The sequence below is a fragment of the Mus pahari genome, chromosome 23 (genome assembly GCF_900095145.1).
Source record: "Mus pahari chromosome 23, PAHARI_EIJ_v1.1, whole genome shotgun sequence".
Classification (NCBI taxonomy): domain Eukaryota; kingdom Metazoa; phylum Chordata; class Mammalia; order Rodentia; family Muridae; genus Mus; species Mus pahari.
In genome coordinates, this window is record NC_034612.1 from 38141545 (window position 1) to 38162468 (window position 20924).

The 20924-nt window shown below is 46.5% G+C and overlaps 1 protein-coding gene across 4 annotated transcripts in view; it reads left to right on the top strand.

Annotated features, from left to right (window-relative positions):
• Positions 1–20924, top strand: part of Mtus2 (microtubule associated scaffold protein 2) — a 360212-nt gene that overhangs the window by 104220 nt on the left and 235068 nt on the right. The window lies entirely within an intron of this gene.

Here is a 20924-nt window from a genome sequence, read left to right on the forward strand (position 1 = left end):
CTCCGCTGGGGTTCAGAAGAGAGATGGCAGGGGTGGCCCAGACCGGACCGGAACCCTGCCTCTGGGCGGGCAGTGTTCCTTTATCCCTGTTCCTGCTGGCACAAGCCCTTGCTGGATTCTCTGGAGTTGATTGTGTTCCACTCACTGTGATCCCGAGGACCTGTGGTGTGGAGGGTCCACCGGAGCGCTCAGCTGACTCCACTGGGGTTGAGAAGAGAGATGGCGGGAGTGCAATCATCCACTTTTTAAAACAGGTTTATTTTATGTGTATGTGCCCGAGTGTATGTAAGTGTGGCATGTGTATGCCGAAGCCATCAGAGGCCACAAGAGGACATCTGATCCCTGAAACCGGAGTTGCTGGTTGTTTTAAGCCACTATGTGGATGCTGGGCACCGAACAGGGGGCCCTACAAGTACAGTATGAGCCTTTAACCCACAATCGAGCCCCCTCCCTAGGCTCTGCTCCCACTTCTACCAGCTTTCTGTACTGATTACATTCCTCGTTGTATTGTTGTTTTGACAAATGCCTGAGAAGAAGAAGCAACTAAGGGGGAAGGGTCATGGTGGCTTGTAGGTCAAGGGCACACAGTGCATCATGGGGAGGGAGGTCTGGTGGCTGGAGAGGCAGTCAGGAAGCAGAGAGTGAGCAGGAAGCAGGGCTGGGATAGAAAACCTCAAGGCCCAACCCCAGGATGCACAGCCCCCAGCTTGTCTCTCTCTGCTAACAGCTGCACGGCCTTGGCTCGCTAAGCATCAGTGTGGCTGGGAACTGAGCTCAAACGTGGGATTCGATGGGGGTCTTCCATATCCAAAGCAGGGCACTCTGGGGTTTTGATTGCACTTACCATACATAATGTGACATTCTAGTGGGGTTGTGTCATTACCTTGAGTGATGTAGACTAATAATATATATAAAGCAGACCATGTATATTTACATTGGATTTTTAAACAGACTACAAATAGCTTAATATCATGTAAGTTATGTTTTGCCCTCAGACCAGTCATAACCTCAGATTAGTCATAAAATACTTTATTTTTAGATTTTTGTTTTTCTTTTTCTTTTCTTTTCTTTTCTTTTTTTTTCTTTGTTTTTTTGGTATTCAAGATTTTGGATGAAGGGTTGTGGATTTTGGGGGGTGACGGCATAGTCTGAAATAATGGAATTAACTCAGATTAGCAAGTGTACCTCTTTGTTTTATTTTGGAGTGGCTGAGAATGTCCTGCAGTTGAAAGATGACATATGTCCACCTCTTACAGTTGGCCTTGATGCCAGTGGCCCGAGGGGGATCGTATCTTACTGTTTAGAGACATATGTGGACACTCCCCAGTATTAGAACCTAGTGCTATGGTTTTGATTTTTTTTCCTCTAAGAGATCTTGAATTTTATTTTTGCTTTGTGTGTGTGAGTGTATGCCTGTCTGCACGTGTGTGCACCATGACTGCCATGCTCCTGGAGGCCAGAAGAGGACATCAGACTTTCTGGGAGTTCAGGATGATTGGCAGCTGCCTTGAGTTCTGGAAACTGAGCCTGGGCGAGCAGTGGTACTCTCAACGGCTGAGCCATCTTTCCATCTGCCCCCCCCCAAACCCCCATTTTGACTTTTAGAAAATAAAAAAAATCAACTCACTCATAAAGCATTTCCCATTTGGCTGTAGACACATGATACTTAAAGTCATATTTCTTGGAAAACATAACAGATTGTCTCCCCAAATCCACTCCAATCTCATAGGTTTGAGCTGATGACCAAATATGGTGTTCTATATAAAAAACGAGCGGTCTGTGGTTCTTAATGTTAAACGAGTGTGGTGGTGTGGCTAGTGCAGCGCCATGTGCTGAGGACTTGGGTCCGCTCATGGTCTCCTGGGAAATGACTGCATCCTGGGAGCTGTTCTAATGGATGGACTAAACCCTTGATGGGCTTCTAATATGATGTTCAGTTGGGAGGTGGTGAAAATCCTGGTGTGTGGAGTGGTCAGAAGAAGTGGGTAATGGGGGGTTGTCTGTAGAAGACTATAGCCTTCCATGCCCCTTCCTGTCTTTTGTGTGCTTCCTGTCTGCCACAAGGCGAGTAGCCTCTCTCACATGCTCCCACTGCTAAGATGCCTTCCCTCACCATTGGCTCAGAGTGAGACAAACCAAGGACTGTGGACTGAGATAACTCTGAAACCTTGGACCCAAGTAAATCTTTCCCTCCTCAAGGTGACCACATTGGGGGTATTTTGTCATGGCGCAGAAAGTGACTAACACAGTGTGGACTAAGCAATACAGAGTCTCAGACTCAAGTAGTCAGTTCTGCTGCATGGTGTGTGTGTGTGTGTGTGTGTGTGTGTATGCTGTATATTTTACTTCATAGACAAAAAGCCCTTTATGTTTTAATATACTTCCAGCAACAGAGGAAGTTATATCCTTACATTTTAAAAAGCATCTCTTAGGTATCACCCTGGCTTTAATTCAGAGCCACTGGACAAGTCACTTCAACTCTGCACTTGGTAATTTTGTTGTGTGCTTGGCTTGGCCGCTGCATGTAGTTCTTCGGCCAATGAGACTAGGTGTTTATCTGTGAGCATGACTGGAGAGAGTACTTTAGTGGACTCTGAGTAAAGCCGAGAGGCTTCTTAAAGTGGGCGAGTTTCATGCTGTTAGTTGGAAGTTGGAAGGCAGGGCCCTTTCTGCCCAGGAAGAAGGAGTTCTGCCAACAGGCAGGTGGCTTTTGGAGAATTGCAACAGCATTCTTCCTTGGTCAAGCACGCTGGTTTGTCCCGCAGACTTTGGAATTGCCAGCCTGTGTGTCATGTGAACCAATTCCTTAAAATAAACCCATCCCTTCTCCCATCCTCCCTTCCCCCCTCCCTCCAGTTCTTCACATTATATTAGTTCTGTTTCTCTAGTACACCCTGACCAATGTAGTATCTCAACTTCAGTTTGGTTTCTTTGCTTGTAGAAGAATATTGGGGAAAGACACTTTCCAAGGCTTCTTTTAATGGGAGTAAGAAGTTACTGGGGTCTAAATGCCTGACTTTGCCACTTGGTAAGGGACAGGGATGTTTCAGGCACGGCAAAGGGAGTGGATGAGGTGGAAGGGGGAAAAGGCCCCGGGAGAGGGGCAGAGAACGTGCACTTAGCTGGAGCTGTGTGAACCTAGTGGTATCTCTGTGTTGTTGTCCAACTGCCATTTAGTGAGCCTGTTCACAGGGTGATGGGGACCCATGAGATGCTGGTAGAGGTTGTATGTAAGAAATTACTTGATGCTCACTCACACCAGGGCCTGGTACATACCCCAGGTGGGAGGACCAGCTTCCTGTAATCAACCCTAAACGGAAACTAAGGAGCAAACACCTCCACCTGAACGCAGTGAAGTTCCATCCCCAGGGTCCTGGAGTCCAGCCTATGCTTGTCTCTTCACTAGCTACACAAAATAAGCCTTCAGTGTTCACTGTGGCTTGTGAGTGGTTTTGGTCACTCTGTGGAGCATACAGTAGTATGCTCATAAAACCAGGCCCCAAGTTTGCTTGATACATAGCCTAGGTGGCTCAAGTGGGGACTTGAACTGGAGACATTTGCTATCGTTATTCAACAGTTCTGATAACAGTTACAGAGCTGTGCCGCCCAGTAGAAGTCACAGGCTCCAGGATGCACAAATCCAACCTAAAATTAATTAGCATTAAACATGACAGAAACCCGAATTCTCGGTTTTACAGTGCTCATTAGCCATGTGCACCTCATGACTTCTGTCCCGAAAAAGCCCAGAACTGAAACAAGATGGTTCGGTTCTGTTTGCCATCTCACAGATTCACAGAGTTGTGTTGTTGTCATGGAAATTATTACCCTGGTTATTTAGATAAAGCCTTTTGGCCTTTAGGTTGAGTAACTGGCCCCAGATCATAACATATAAGAAACAGAACTGGGGTTCAACACCAGGTCCTGTGTGCACCTTTAAAGCTCAGGACAGTCCTTAGTGTTTGGAGTCATTGGAGGATGGGTGTGGTTCACCAAGAACATGAAGGCACTTTCTCTTCTCTGTAAGACAAGAAGGAAGCCTGGTGACAATGGGGAGAGGGAAGCGACTCAGCGTGGAGAGCGGCTGATGAGCACGGAGGACCATGGCCACTTGTGCCAGCGATCCTGCTTCCTGGCAGTGGGAGCACCGGTCTTTGATAGGGCAGGTCCAGGGCAAGAGAGGAGGAAGGCTTCGGAGTTCTGAGGAGTGAGTGGGAGATGGCAAGGAGGAAAGAGACAGCAAGGTAATCGAAAGACACAACTTTAAGATACTTTTGGCCCTGCTAACTGAATAAGGTTAAAACCTACCTGGAGATGACTCAGTCTGAGTGGACAACCCTGAGGCTCTTGTCTGCCCAAAGAGGACACCATTTCCTGTCCCTGTTGACTGTTGCTTGGGGATCTTAGTAGCTTTCTGTTGCCAGTAAACCAACTATTTGTATTTCTGTATGAAATGTACCTAATTATAAACGTATTTGGAATAGCATGGCATGTTCCTCCAATAAAAAGCAAGTGCCAGGGCTGGGGAGATGGCTCAGAGGTTAAGGGCAATGGGTGCTTTTCAAGCGGACCCAGGTTCAGTTCTGAGCAAATACATGGGAGCTGACCACCATCTGTAGTTCCAGTTCCTGATAACCTGACGCCCTCTTTTGTCCTCCACAGGTACTGCATGTATGGTGGTGCACACACCTACACACAGGCAAACATTCATATAAAATAAAATAAATCAAAAAAGAAGACAGACATTCCCTCGTTAAGTACTGTGAGTGTATTTAGCAATACAAAATAGTATACCAGAGAGAGAGAGAGAGAGAGAGAGAGAGAGAGAGAGAGAGAGAGAGAGAGAGAGAAATGGTAAATGTACTTCACCAACAAAAAGACTGCAGAACATATATCTCCGATTCACCTTGGTACATGAGCTGGGAGTTTGACTCAGGACCAGGGTGATTGATCCTGCTGGACCCTCCACCTTGCTGTGTGGTAGAACCCTAAGGACTGCAATCCAGGCTGCAGAAGTGTGAGTGTGTACTAGAGGAGCCCAGACACCAGAACATGTTAGAATGAACAGGTGGTTTCCATGTGCGTCCAACATTGAGAGCCTGTGGTGTGGAAGAGGGAGCAAGCAGAAGACAGAGGTGGGACAGGAGAACAGAATGCAGGATTCTTACAGAGGCCTCTGCTTCTGGTATGGAAGCCATGAGCCACATTGTGTTTCAGACTAGGGGCCTGAGGATAATGCCGCAGACTCCACCGTGTCCAGGGTTGGAACTTCAACTCCGCTGGGTGCAGAGAACAGAGTGTACAGAGAATATCTCTTGTAGTGTATGGATGTGGCACCTGTCAATCAAAAACCTATGGCCTACGGGAAAAGGTAGGCTATAAGGTGGGACTTCTGGGAAGCAGGAAGGATTCTGGGAGATTCGTCTGGGAAGATGGAACAAGACAGATGCATGGCACCTGAGCACAGGTAACCAGCCATGTGGCAGAATGTAGATTAAAATACATCTTGCCGGACGTGGTGGTGCACACCTTTAATCCCAGCACTTGGGAGGCAGAGACAGGCGGATTTCTGAGTTCGAGGCCAGCCTGGTCTACAGAATGAGTTCCAGGACATCCAGGGCTATACAGAGAAACCCTGTCTCGAAAAACCAATAAAATAAAATAAAATAAAATGTCTTATTCCTGGGAATTGGGGCTGGGAGTAAGAAGCAGGACTTAACTCTTGAGGAGAGCAAGCTTTTCCTGACTACACTGTCATGTCTGTTTGTCCCTGCTCCTTTGGATTCACGTTGTACAAATGTATTACTGCAGCGAGGATCAGTATTGATATCTCAGGAACCAGGTTACCGCTCAGTGTCTATCCTTATGAGCAGCTCTTAGTGGAGAACACCAGAGGCACAGACTTGTAAGCAAAGCTCTCCATTGGGGAAAAGATTAGACAATAAGTGTGTAAATGTAGACATGCAAATATAAATATATAAAGATCTTAGCCAAATGCGACCAAACTGTTTACTAAATATGGACAGTTGAGTCACAGACCCATGTCCTCCTCCAGGGTCTATCCTGGGCTAACAAAGGGAATCCAAATGCCCAGATCAGACCTCCATGGCCCCATCCAGGGTCTAGCCTGGAATTAACCAATGAAATCCACACTCAGAGATCTCCTCACAAGAGTGCCAATGATATGAAAGCTGAAGCCGGTATCTTCTCTCCCAAACCAGCCAGTTTGGCAGAAATGCTTGCTAATGGGGACTACCCAGATATCTCCAGGATGCAGGAGTTAAAAAAGCAATCACAAACCTTATTAAAGAATTCAAAAATGTATATATCAGTGAAACGAAGGAGAAAGAATTCAAGGAGAATTAACTCCCAAGTGATGCCCAAGGAACACAGGCAGTTATCTCAAATAATGCTTTGACCCCTAAATGTTAAAAGTCCATGAATTCAGAGACGTGCCTTTGAGGAGGCAAAGCACCCAGGCGGGCATTCCTCAGAGGAAGCGGTTTTTATTAAAGCAGAACGTATTTATGTGTACTAAAAATTAGAGGCAGTTCTGAATTATTCAAGGAGGAAGTTAAGTTTCATTCCCCTCTGAATGTAAAGTATTTTAAAGTGAGGCGAGCTCATGTCTAAAATATTAGCTTAATATGAGCGCAAGCCTCTTTGCAGCACAGGCTGTTGCTGGTCCAGCTCTCCTCGGAGTCTCGGGCGATGGTTTGTAACACAGTTCTGTGATTCCTTGTTTCAGTGGGGGTTGGGCCAGTCTCTAATGAACAGGCTAACGGCTTCGAACCAATTCTTTCACAGGCTTAGGAGTGCTGAGGGAGAGCTGGATGGACTCTTGGTGATTTAACATGCTGTGTTGGGCACGTTGGAGTATGTGGGGGAGTGCTGAGGGCTCCGATTCTGTGTGGACACTTGGGATGAGGAACTGGGGAGACTAGGTAGCCTCGGGAAATTGATGGTTCCTCATGTGGACCTTGTGGGGATGAAATTTAATTAACCAACGAACGATGCTCAAAACTCAAGCTAGGGTCACGAGGTCTTTGTAGAGAGGGTTTTAAAAGGAACCCACATGTAGTTCTGGTACCAAATAACAAACAAGGGGCAGGAGGGATGGCTCAATGGTTAAGAGCACTGCCTGCTACTCTTCCAGAGGACCCTGGTTCTATTCTGATCACCAGCATAGCTGCTCACAAGCACCTTGGACTCCAGTTCTGGGAGATCCGATGCCCTCTTCCGGTCCCTGCGGGCACTTCATGCACATGGTATATATACATGCAAGCCAGTCACTCATAAAACAAAGCAAAAACAACAACAACAACAACAATAACATATCTGCTGCACTCACTTGCTTCCTGCACCAAGGAGAAGATCCCTCAATGGATTCTCCAGTCATCACGTTGCTGGGACCAGATACCTGATAAGGAAAACTGAAGAGAGATGTTTGGAAGGGCATATTCGGACACATGTCTACTCTGTCCATTGCTCACTATCCCACTGCCATGAACTGCTTGTGAGAAGAATGGAGCAAAAACCATCTTTTGCCTGTGAGGCATTAGTAGGACTTCACAGAGCTGGTCTACAATCCCTCAGCCACTGACAGACAGGTCTAAAGCCAGAGGAATCTAGGTAGGAAAGATCTCAGAGCGTGGCCAGTGCTGGCACACTCACAGAGTGGTTGGGAGGGAGCGCGGTATGGGCGAGTTGATCCGTGGTTGGAGAGTGAAGCGTTTTGTGGTTGATAACAAGTTCACGTTCTTTTCTGTAAGTGCAGAGCCCTGTGGTGAGATCACACTTGCAGGTTTAGGCGAGCGTGCCTAGCGTCAGGAAGAAAAAGGTTGAAGTTGGAGGGCACGTGTAAAGTTTGGTGGGTAGGCATTGAAAGTTCCTTTTCGTATCCCAGGCTGCTCTGGTGCCACCTCAGACAGTAGGTTGTACACTGCTCTTGGCAGTGAGGGATGGGGTGGGGTGGGGAAACAGATGATAGTCACGTGTAGAAACATCACCGGGTCACGTGTGAGCGAGATTTGCTTTCACCCTCCAGCTCAAGTTGAGTAACCATTTTTACCCATTGAGAATATGTTTCTTCACTTTCTTATGACGAGATAATGTGCCAGGAATAAAACTGGGACCAATTCCTTCCTTCTAGAACTTATTGGTGGCCCTGGCCCTTTCAATGTTCTGGGCTGGTAAGGGATTTGATCTTCCTTTCTAAAAACTTTTAAGATGATTTTCGCTATTGTTAGGTGTGTGTTGCGGGGTGGGGTGGGGGACATGTGTGGGAGTGGACACACATCTACACATAAGTCAGGGGAGGGTTTTGGTGGTCATGACATGGGTGCTAGGAACTGAACTCGGGTCCTCTAGAGAACAGCAAGTGTTCTTAACCTCCGAGCATCTCTCTAGCCCAAGAGTTTACATCTTGACCTCCTTTACAGCATCTTTCCTCCTCCTTTGGTACCTCTTGGTGCCAAAGACATCCTTCTGATGCTGGGTCTCATCTCCACAGGGTCTCCTGAGGTGTTACAATGTCTCTTTGGGTCATTCATTACACTGCCTGGGTTCTGTACTCCAGAACTGGTGCATTCTGGGATCACTGTCTGGGTCTGGGCTTGGGTGTAACTTACTTTTTTGGATCACGGTCCGAGTCTGGGCTTGCGTGTAACTGTTGCTCTCTCCCCCAGGCTTTGATGGTGCCTGAGCGTAGTCAGCATGGAGTTTGCCTGCCTCAGGATCCCAGCCCACTCTTTCACAGACTTCAGAAATGAACTTGAAGAGTCTCCCAACCCTCCTCTTGCTGTGGCTTGAAATCCTCTTTCCTCTTCTGATTTAAGTACCCAGAAACCGAGGCTAGGAAGGAAAGGGTCTTCCCCTGGAACAGGGGACACCGAGCAAGCTTGGGGAAGCAGACAGAGAAAGCAGAGGGAGGCATCGCATCAATACCCTACAAAGGACTTCCCGCGGTGGGGGTGGCGGCTTCACGGTTCTGTTTGGTTTTAGAGCCAAAAGGGAGCAGAAGTTTGGATCTTGCCGAAGAGAAGGGGGGAGGGAAGGAGGATGGAGAGCCAGGACCTGCCTGGTGGCAGCAGCCTCTGCCAGCTGGTGGTGTGGAAGTGTGGGCCTAGGGAAGGAGATGCTTTCTCGTGGCTGCCCACAGACCAGAAGCAGGGAGCGAGCAAGAACCACACACACCCGCAAAAGATTGTGCGCTTGTCATGTTTCTAGGGAGGTGCTAACGAGGATTACTTTAATAACTGCATTTTCAACAGCACACAGCCACCTTCAGTAGCTGGTATTCTGCTTGGTCACTTCTTTGTCTCCGATTGTCTGCTATAACCCTCTAATTCTGTCTACCCTTATTTATATATAAAAAAATTACAAAAAAATACCTATGACGTAACTGTGCTTTCTGTCTTCATCATTTAAAGAAAAAAATTAACTTATGTGTCTCTGTGTGTATGTGCCACACACATGCAGGTGCCCATGGAGTCCAGAAGAGGGCCCCAGAGTCCCCTGGATTTGGTTTAGAGGTTCTTGTGGGGAACCGGATGTGGATGCTGGGAACTGAATCCAGGTCTTGTGGAGGAGCAGGAAGTACTCCTTACTGCTCAGCTGTCTCCATACCCTGGGTCTGCATCATTTTTAAATGAACAGTCCAGTGATGTTTAAGCGTACGCAGCTGCACAGTCCTTAGCCCTGGCCATTTGCAGAGTTGTTCTCATCGTACAGAACCATAGCCAATTAAACAGTAAAGCACCGTTGCCCCTCTCTCAGATTCCGGCCAGCAGTTGGCTGCTGTCTGTGTGTGAGTTTCACTAGTCTTGGTGCTCTGCGGAAGTGGCACAATGCAGCATCTTGTGTGTATGACTCGATTATTTTTCTCTTCATTCCCTTATAGCATATATCAGAATCTCTATCCTTTTAATATCTCATTATATGTAACTGCTGCGTTTTGCTTACCCGTTCACCCATAGGTGGGGATCTGTGTTCACTCAGAGCTTTGAGTAGTATGATAAATACTGCCATGAACATAGGTATACAGATATCTCAAGATTCCAATTTCTGTTCATTTCGATAAATACCTAAGATGGGACTATTTATTACACTATAAATCCACTTTTAATGTTTCTAGAATATCATGATTTCCATGGCAGACACGCTATTTTATAATTTTATGATGGCCAACAGTCCAACAGTGTCTACAGAGCTAAGTAAGGCCTGTGCCCCAGACAGCAGCCCACATCTGTGGATAAAGTAGGTAGGCTGAGAAGTGGAGGGGATGGGGAATATCCAGAAATAACTATAAACAAGAAGGACAGGCACACACGGCCCCAAGAGGCACAGGGGCAGTCACAGCCCGGGTTGGAAGAAGGACTGACTTCAGCGGGTGTGCCTCCCACACAGTACCGCCCAGCTGCTGTTCCTCATAACCCAGGATGGGAAGGTCTTACAGCTCAGCTCTGTCCTAATGAAATCAAGCAGAACGGTTAGCCTGGTGCATCATAGTCGAGAGAGCACTGTGTTCTGGGAGATGGACAAGCCTGGAATCTGCTTTCCAGGAACATGCACCATGGAGATAATGCTGAGAAGGAACAATATTATTTCAATGCTTTTTTTCAAAAATGCAGCTATTTCTGTGTCCTGGCAGATGGCCCGTAGTAACGCTTTCTTTTTTCTTTGCTGACTATAACCAATTCTTTTAAAGATGAAATTCTGCCTAAGGGACACATTCTTCACCCCCTCATATGTCTAAACCTATACCTATACCTATTCCTATACCTATATATATATATGTGTGTGTGTGTGTATATGTATATATATACATGTATATATACATACATTAATGCATATGTGTATATATTTACACACACACACACACACACACAGTCTCTAGAAGAACAGAGAGTCAGTGCTCATCTTGCATCAATGGATGTGTGGATGTACAGGTCCCAGAAAAAAGGTAGTGGCGGGAAGTAAGCAGAGGGCAGGAGAACATGGGGCGGTGCTAGATTGGGATTGAGAATGAGCCAGGTTTGCATGGAGGATGCTCCAGGCTTCTGCAGAAGAGATGCATGCATGGTGCATTGGGCATTGGATGCTGCAAGGAGCAAGCAGAAGGACACAGTGGCCAAACTCATCCTTGTGAGTCTTACTCACTCTGAGACCTAATCACTTCCATAGTGATGGTCTATATGCATTTTTAAAATGAATTCTTAGAATATCTCACACAACCTAGTTTGATCATATTTCCTATGCACCCGACCTTCTTCCCTCTCCTATTATTTTAAAAAACCCATCAAGTATAATTTGTGCTGCCCAGATACCCTTGCACTGGAGTGTGGTTGACCTACCAGGCTCCACGTCCTTCCAGAAAACCAAGTCTCCCTTTCTTGGCCACCATCAGTTGCTATTAAGAGATGGGACTGTGTGCCTACCTCCTCCTTCATGATGAATTGTTTGTCAGGCTTGAGCTCATATGAGTCTTACACAAGCTTTCATGATCACTGTAAGTTCATATGTCACTGCCATGTTGTGTCCTGAAAACTCGTTTGTTGTAGTCACCCAGTGCCTCTGGCTTGTAAAATCTTTCAGTCCCCTCTTCTACAGTGATTCCCCGAGCCTTGGGAAGTAGAAAGAAATTCATTTCTTTACAAAATTCTGTCTGTCTGTCTATAATCTATCTATCTATCTATCTATCTATCTATCTATCTATCTATCTATCTNTCTATCTATCTATCTATCTATCTATCTATCTATCTATCTATCTATCTATCTATCTATCTATGGTGTATATATGAGCCTGACTGCATATGTGCATCATGTTCATGCAGGAGCCTGGGAAGGCCAAAAGAGGGCGCCAGATTCCCTGGAACTGGAGGTTGTGGATTGCAAGGTGGGTGCTGGTAATTGAATCCAAGTCCTCTGTAGGAACAGTAACTGCTCTTAGCCTCTGTGCCCCTCTATGCCCATTTCTTAATGTGGTGGCATTAGTGCTGCCATTCATATCTAACCCACCAGGTGATGGCTGTACTATTCAGAGATTTTCTTCCCTAGTCCTCATGGCAAAGCCATAAGCTACTGTTCTGTTTTTGTTTTGTTTTAACCTGTACTAAGATGCATACTAGGGAAGAATTAGTCATGAGCGAGTGGTGGAAGCCTCTTTGTCCCTGCCTTAGATTCAGGTGGGCATTATGAAGGCATCTCAAGAGTCCTAGATATAGCTAGACATTCTTATCTATAAGATACGTGTCCACACTTCCATTCCACAGGAAGCTGGGACATCTTACAATTTGCTTCCTAGTCAAGATGCAGAGCCAGAGACGCAACTCTCTGACATCCCGATTTCATTGTCTTCAAGTCGCTCAGAATTTCTCCAGGAAAGCCCTCTGCTGTGCTCGGGGGCCAGGAGCAAATGATGTTTCCTTCGCCTGCCCAGCTGCTCCGAGTTCTCCTCCTGCTGGGTCGCTTGCAGAATCCTGTCAGTGCAGCACGGACATCTGATCTGCGACGCTGCAGGCATCCATCACAGTGGTCCCCCAAATCCCCAAAACTTCAAATTTTAGATTAAACTGGAAGGTCCGTGTTTATCAGGAGTCTGCACCTTTTGTTCTCTACGAAAACAATCCGGAGTTGGATTGGGAAACACTCGTTCTTTGAGGTTGGCATTATTCCAAATGAAAGCGGTGCTTTTAAACTTTTATCTTTTATTATAATGATAGAAAAGCCCACAGCAGTAACTTGTCCTTCTCGTCTGTGTCATTCGTGCTCCCCGGAGGCCTGGGATGACTTCAGATCATCGTGCCCTTTCTAAGAACATGCTCTGCTCGCGTGTCTTGTTTGGAGTCTGGTCAGCGTTGGATATCTGCAGTTGGTTTCTTAACAGTGGGGGGGGGGGCGCAGCTCTCCCAGGGCATACCCCTTTCCCCAAACCCACAAAACTGGGTAAGTCAGCAGTTGCTGCCTGAATAGTGGGAGTCTTCCAGTAGCAGATCAACTAGTTACTGGACCACATTGATTCATCTCTTTCCTCCTGTATCCTCATTTATTTACTGACTTATTTATTCTTTTATATCCCCCCCACGGTGGGTTAATAAATGTCACCAGGGGCAGCCATTGCTTTTCCTGTGCTTCGCCCCTCCCCTGCTTCACTCAGCAACCCCTCAATCTCTTGGTCACCCCACTTTCTTTCCTCCTTTCTGGTTGTTATGTTCTTTTCCCCTTGGGTTGCATCTCGGGGTTAATAATTTACCGCCGTTTCCCCTTAGGCTTCGGTCTCATTTGGTAGGAGAAGGGTGGCAAAAAGCTTCTGAGGCAAGATAAAAGAAAGAAATCCAACTTCCTTTAGAAAAAGAAAGACATGCGAAGGGGCCGCATTTATGGTGGCTGACCCCGTGCAAGGCTCTGAGTGTGGGTGAGCATTACTTTATTCCTGACGAGATTGGGAAAGATTTCTCTCTGCTTTTCTAGATAGCACATGAGGCCTGGGAATTATAGCCTGCAGCCCTGTAGATGAGGGAGTCTCACAGGCTGCAGCCCTGTAGATGAGGGAGTCTCACAGGCAGGCTCCATCCCCAGTGCATCCCTCTGAGACACCGAGGACCAAGTGTGCATGGCACATTCTATTGCCTTGAAGTGAGTCCACTTGGGGCAGCAGCAGAGCTGAGAAAGCATGCTGTCTCCATTGCACCAGGCTAGCCATCTGCCTCCCTGTGATTAACCCCACAGATGGTTTGAATTCCCCTGTGGTTGCCCCATTCAGTCATTTTACTCTTTATGGGAGGCAGGGGCCCTTGAACTAGCCCCAGGGATGAGAGGAAGAAACAGGTTTGCTGGGAAGCTAGGCAGTGTTTGTTGGAGGGAAGGAGGAAGGGAACACATTAGTGAGAGTTTTTGTTACTGACGCTTGCACAGGTGAAATAATAGGAGATAGCGGCTGAGTCTCAGATTGGCTTCAGGTGCCACGTGGGTAGCTGAGCCGGAAACAACCGGGTTGAGTTAATAGGCCTGGCAGTCACCGTGCACACTGGAAAGCAATTGCTTGGCAGACATCTGAATGAATTCTATTCTTCAAAGAATACTTCCCGCTCCTTCAAGACCAAGATGGAGTGCCTGGATGTAATATTTACATCTTCTTCGTCCATCATTCAAAAATTGCTTACTTTTATGTAGATTAGAAATCCACGTCTCCTTTCAGCAAACCACAGCGACACACCGTTATCGGGGCTGTTTGGCCCTTACGATGTATTTCATAGACAGAATGTTAATCTTCAGTGTGTTAGCTTTGCTCACCTGCCTCATAGAGTAAAAGCCAAGAGCTTACCTCCAATTCTCAGTGGCTGACACTGCGTTCTTGCACTTTTGAAACAGTCAGTCTCTTCAACTAGCTGGAAATAAACATATATCTGCCTTCACTGGAACAGGTAACTCCCCGTCTCTCTGGCAGCGCAGGTGGGGATTGCAACGATGAAGGGAATCCTTGGATAAAACCTGGGCCTCGTTACAGGACTACCCACCCCCATACACACAAATCCTTTTCTGAGAAGGTAGTATTTGACAGACTTGAGGTGCCCAGTGGCTGTCTGGGTCAAGTAGGGATGGCTGACAAAGCCTGGACCCAGACCTGTTTGTTTGTTTTTTTGGCTTGTTGATTGGTTTCTTGAGACAGGGTTTCTCTGTGTAGCCCTGGCTGTCCTGGACCTCACTCTGTAGACCAGGCTGGCCTTGAACTCAAGAGATCCACCTGCTTCTGCCTCCTGAGTTGCTGGGACTGGAAAGTGTGCACCACCACGCCCGACTTGGACCCAGACTTTAAACGTTGCATTCTTTGGTATATGTGGCAGATGGCCAGCTTGAATGCTTGTCACTCTCACTAACTGCATGAGGACAGTGTCCCTTTCCCTAAGTTGGAATTCCTGTCTCCTGGAACTGCTGGGGTTTTTCCTTTAGCAGCTTCTGGAGAGTTCCATCAGCTGAGCCCTGGCTTACAGCCTGCACAGAGCCCGCCCTGAGCCCTCAGATTCTCTGGTGACTTCTAGGGTTACTCAGCTTCCCTCTGCCTTGGCATCAGTGAAAGGGTGCAGAGATGCTGTTCACAGATACTGTTACCACACAGTCACAGGGAGCTATCCTGGTGCTGAAAATACATTGCTGGTATTGAAGCGCTTTAGCTTGATTTTTGTAGAGCCACGCCCCTAAAGAAAACTGACCCACCCACCCCCCTTCCCCAGCAGATATCAGCTGCCAATAGCTATCTCCTCAGCTAGGGGTGGGACCCTGTGTCCTCCTCTCCCTTCTACATTGGATTTTGTCTGGCTTGATCTCATGCATGCAAGCATTCACAACCACTGTTTGTTCATATGTACAGCTACCCTCCTGTGTCATGCTTTTGCAGGCCGATTTCTGGCACTGTCCTGGGCCTAGAGAGAGGGAAAAATAGGGAGGAAAAGGCACTTGCCCTTCTGGAGCCCAGACAGGACTGAAGGGAGGAGAGCCATGGACAGGCACTGGAACAGAGCATCATGGGTAATGAGAGGTGTGTTCAGGGCCATGTGTTCGGTTTACACGTGGCATTGTGGCATTCTCTCTGAGTTTGAATTTCACAGAAAATGCTGTGTGTACATGTCTGTGGTAGCTTTATTCATAATCATTAAGAAAAGATCAAGTTAGTATCCGTCTCCTTGGGAGCGGGCAGACACAGGGTGTGTGGCGTGTGACGCATGAGTCCCCATGCAGGTGTGAACTGAACATGGTTGGTGAGCCTTGGGGGCACTTTGTGTGATGCAGGAATCAAGATGCAAGATCCAAACCCTGGATATTGTGTGGAGGAGCACTCTGGAAAACACAAATTTGAAGACATGGAAACCAGATCACGTATTGTTAAAGTCTGGGGCTGGTTCAAGTGTGGAACTCTCAGAATTGTTTTATAATCAAGATGACATGTGAAAGCTGTGTTTGGCAGAAATTGAAGAACTTTATAGTAACAGGTAGTTATGCCTTTAGAATGTAAATTATAGCATAACAGAAAAGGTGAAGAAATACTGATTTTTAAAAAATATCCAAATTGAAGGGTAAGTGATTTGGTCATCCCCAAGACATAGATTTTAAGGGAGAGAATGAAAGGGTGGGAACCCGAGGGGTTCAGTGCAGACTGGCACATCATTCATGAGGCAGTATGTGGTCATCAACAAATAGTTACAGGGCACCCACCATGTAGCAGGCTCCCATGGAAACAGTGGCCTGCAGCAAGCTTACCATGCAGGTGTGCACATTTGCAGTGTTCTGAAGAGGAACCCACTCAACAGTATTCTTTAAAAAGCGATGTAAAACCCTCAAACAACCTGAAGTCAAACAGTAGGAAAGTTGATGAGTGACTATTAAAAATGATGGAGGGCTGGCCAGGTGTGGTGGCACATGCTTTTAATCCCTGCACTCAGGAGGCAGAGGCAGGTGGATCTCTATGAGTTCCAAGCCAGCCTGGTCTACAGAGCAAGTTCCAGGCCACCCAGGGCTACAGAGTTTCACTCTGTGAAGAAGTATTCTCTACCCGTGTTTGTGGAAAGAAAACCACAGCACACAAGCTGAAAAAACTGGTTCATGTATCTCATCCCATGAGTGTAAGATACAAGCTCTGGATCCTACAGATCAAATTCTGTTTCTTAGAGGTAAAAGGGGAGAACTTATACAGATTTTTACCTTTTTATGTGCAACAAAGATATTTTAAAAGAGACAATTAACAGTATAAAATTTCTGTTTTAGAAAAAACAAATAAAAACCAAACCCAAATAAAAACCAGCAATGACTGCAACAGGAAAGTAATGGATATTTGAATTTCCTGGGTGAAATTCTGTCCTGAAAAGGACTTTGTAAATGGAGAAAACAGGTAATTTTGTTGGCCAATCAGAATGAAGTTTCCTTTTGGTGGGCGCACAACATATTTGTTAAGGAAACCAAGTATCGACGAACTAAATATCAGATTGGTTTAACTGAATAATATTCTGTGACTCACTTTCTTGAACATATGAAGTAGTAATAGCATTTCACACTTTAAATAGCCCGTGTTACCTCAAAACAAAGATGATGTAAACACTGACTTGATTATTTATTGGGATAAGACGTGACAGCTTTCGAAAGAAAGGAAGGAAGCCAGCTCTAGGAGCTGTGGCAGAGGTCAGCACCACGGACAGCTACCGAGCCTCCATTTACTGACTGCCTTAGCCTACCCAAAATCAAAGCACATTCCAGAGGGATTAAAAGTATAAAGCTCATTTAGCTTGCAGAGGATCGTGCTTTAGGCTAAGAGATTAAATACAGTCAGATTAAGCGTCCATAATCTGAAATCAATTCTCTAAAACCTGAAACTTTAAAAAAAAGTATTTTATTCTCTCTGTCTCTCTGTCTCTGTCTCTCTGTCTCTCTCTCTGCCTCTCTCTCTCTCTCTCTCTGTGTGTGTGTGTGTGTGTGCATGTAAGTTACATGCATGCCTAAAAAGGCACAGGGATGTTGGGGGACCTCTTGTGTGAGTCTGGCATCTCTTTCCACCATGTGGATTTTTGAACTATACACAAGTGACAAACACTTTTACCCACTGAGCCTCAAGTATTTTGAGTGCTGACATGATACGACAAGAGAACATGCCACTTCCTGACCTTGCCATAGTTGCAATAAAAACACGTATGCATTAAAGACATTGTGTGGCATTACCTTTAAGTAATATATAGAAGGTGCATGCTGAGTCTCCCATAGCTGTCCTCTGAGAGGCTCCACTCTGCAACTGACTAAAACAGATGTGGAGAACCACAGCCAGACATTAGATGGAGCTCGGGAAGTCATGTTGAAGAGTTGGGGGAAGGATTGAGGAACCCCGAGGGGATAGGGACTCCACAAGACCAGCAGAGTCAACTAACGTGGACCCTCGGGGTTCCTATAGAGATGTGCAGACCCCTCAGGACTGTGATAAAAGCATAGTAGGTCCATTTCATAGGGAGAGAGCTATAGGCTCAGGACAGGAGAAACAACATGTAGATTCTATTTAGCAGCCTCTGGGGAGGAGGAAGAGGGCGTTTAGAGAGACCTCATGGGGAGAGTGGCCTTTGATGCTATTGGGCAGGAAGGATTATTTAATGGGACAGGGGAGTTTTAAGTAAAAGTGTACAAGTGTTTAACTACAGAAGGACCATGGAGCTGGGGACTCTGGCTCTAGCCTGTCATTCAGTCAGGTGACTCAGGACAATGTCAAGGATGACATGGGGTTGAAATCTACCAAGTTTCTCATTGTGTGAGAGCGACTTGCACGCTACATTGTGAGAACAAGCATGGCTTGCCGGAACCTGTAATCTAAGTTGGATGAAGAGATTATGTGTGAGAGTATCCAGGCATCACCAGCCCATTTCATGAGTCAAAAATAAATAATGCCTTCAACTGAAGAGGCTTCTAAATAAGGTGCCTAACAGTTACTGAGCCTGTGAGCTGTGGACGGCTGAGCCTGCCCTGTGGTTAAAGATGGACACAGATAGAAGAACTCAAAACTTTGGTTGCATCCATATCCTCTGTAGGGATATTTAGACCAACAATGGATGCCTATGTTACAGTGATCCTATTAAATGTTAATGGTACTGTTTAAAACCTCCAGTGTTGTACTGGAGAAATGGAGGGCTCAGCCATTGAGAACTGCAGCTGCTCTTGCAGAGGACACAGGTTCAATTCCCAGCATTGACACAAGCTGCTCAAAACCACCTGTAAGTATAGTTCCAAGGGATCCGACACCACACCACCTTCTGGCCCCCGAGGGTACTGCATGCACATCGTGCACAGATACAGGTTGGTCAAACAACCATGCACATCAAAGAAAAGACATATTAAAAAAAAAACAAAACAAAAACCAAGAAAAAGAAAGGAAACAAGAACACAACAGAGCTTTCTCTAGTGGTACACTGATGTTATAAGCATTTGTCATTTTCTAGCAGGTCCTACTGTGCCTTGTGACTTCTGATATTCAGTTTTGTTTGTTCCTGCTATTGAGAGAGCTCTCGCCTTTTCATCTGTACATCCACCTACAGAGGACCAGAGCTGGTGCCCTTCTGTGGATGGCCGTGCTTGTGAATTCCTTGCTGTCCTTGACTCATTGGGACACTCATATCCCAGCCTAGAGAGTCCAGCTTCTTTTGAAATGGCTGTCATTCCAATCCGCCTACATGTTGTTAGTATTTGTGCCCTGGGGACAAATGGATCTTCAAGTGGAGCACATTCTCAAAATGGAAACAAAAAAGAAAGGGCAGTCGTGGCATGTCCCTTCTGTGCTAGGCTCAGTCTGTCAGTTAGGGGCTGTACTGGGGTTGAGTTACATCTGGGGGTGCTACTGGCATGGGGAGAATCTGTGGGAGTGGGGGAAGTGGGGATTGTGATGGGGCTATGGGAAGACCCAAAGACCAGCGTGGCAGCGGATAATGGAAGAGATGTGTACCAGAGTCCACAGTCCCAGAGGACGGGATGTGGACACAACTGTGCTAGTGTATCCTGGGGTGAAGTGGGGGTGGGGAGATATAAGAAAACAAACTGACCAAGGGCTTATAGGAAGGACCTCATTCAGGTGGAGCAATGTTTGTACAGGTAGAAAAGAAATGGATAGGAAGGAGATTTACTATAGATTTTGCAAGGACAATGGGGTCACTTATTAGATACTAGGAAGGTGGGGGCTGGGTGGAGAGAGGCTTTGCAGTAAGGGCAGGCTCGCTGGTTGGGCAGTTCTCAGCTGCGGGGCAGTGGTCCACCCTCACTGGTGAAGATGCAGATTGAGATCCCCGGGATGCTTAGCTTTACAGGGATGTTTTTTTCTTACGCATCAGACCTGTGATAAAGTGTGGCTTATGCATTTGGCCCAGCATGAGGTTAGCACCTGACTAGCTAGCAATGAAACAGGAAATGTAACAATGTACTGGAGGAAAATCATCTGTATGGGATCTTCCTTCTCACAATAGATTGTCATACTGACCCTTCTGTCTATGGTGGGAGGTGGTGCGGGTCTTTGATGAAGGGATGGGAGTGGTACAGAGGCTGTGACATCACAGCAGGGAGCAGTGCAGAGGCTGTGACATCCATTGCAGCAGGGAGTGGCGCAGACCTATAACATCACAGCAGGGAGTGGTGTAGAGGCTGTGACATCACAGCAGGGAGTGGTGCAGAGGTTGTGACATCACGGGGAGTGGTGCATAGGCTGTGACATCACAGCAGGAAGTGGTGCAGAGGTTGTGACATCACGGGGAGTGGTGCATAGGCTGTGACATCACAGGGAGTGGTGTAGAGGCTGTGACATCACAGCAGGGAGTGGTGTAAAGGTTGTGACATGGCCACAGGTTGCTGAACACAAACCCTTTTTCACGTGGCACTTGATCTGATAATATAGACAGCTATCATAAGACAGGAAGGCAGGTGTCAGCAAGCTGAAGAAAGGAAGGATTCAGAACCCAAAATAACAGAGCTGGGACAGCACACAGTTTTATTATACGACTAAAACCTGTACCTTGTTTGAATCCCATGGATTGTTTGTTTCTGGAATTTTTCATCTGATATTCTTAGATTGTAGCAAACTCTGGACAATAATCCAGAGAGTAAAGTGGTAGTGAAGAGTGGAGATACTACACCACACTCCCCCCCACACACAAACATACCACACACACACACACACACACACACACACATCACACACACACACACAAACACACCACACACATACAAACACACCACACACACACAAACACACCACACACACACATACCTCACCACACACACCACACACACACATACACCACATACATATACACACCACAGTACACATGCATATCATACTACACACACATACCACACCACACCACACCACACGCACCACACCACATATACCACACACACACACACATACACGCAAACATACC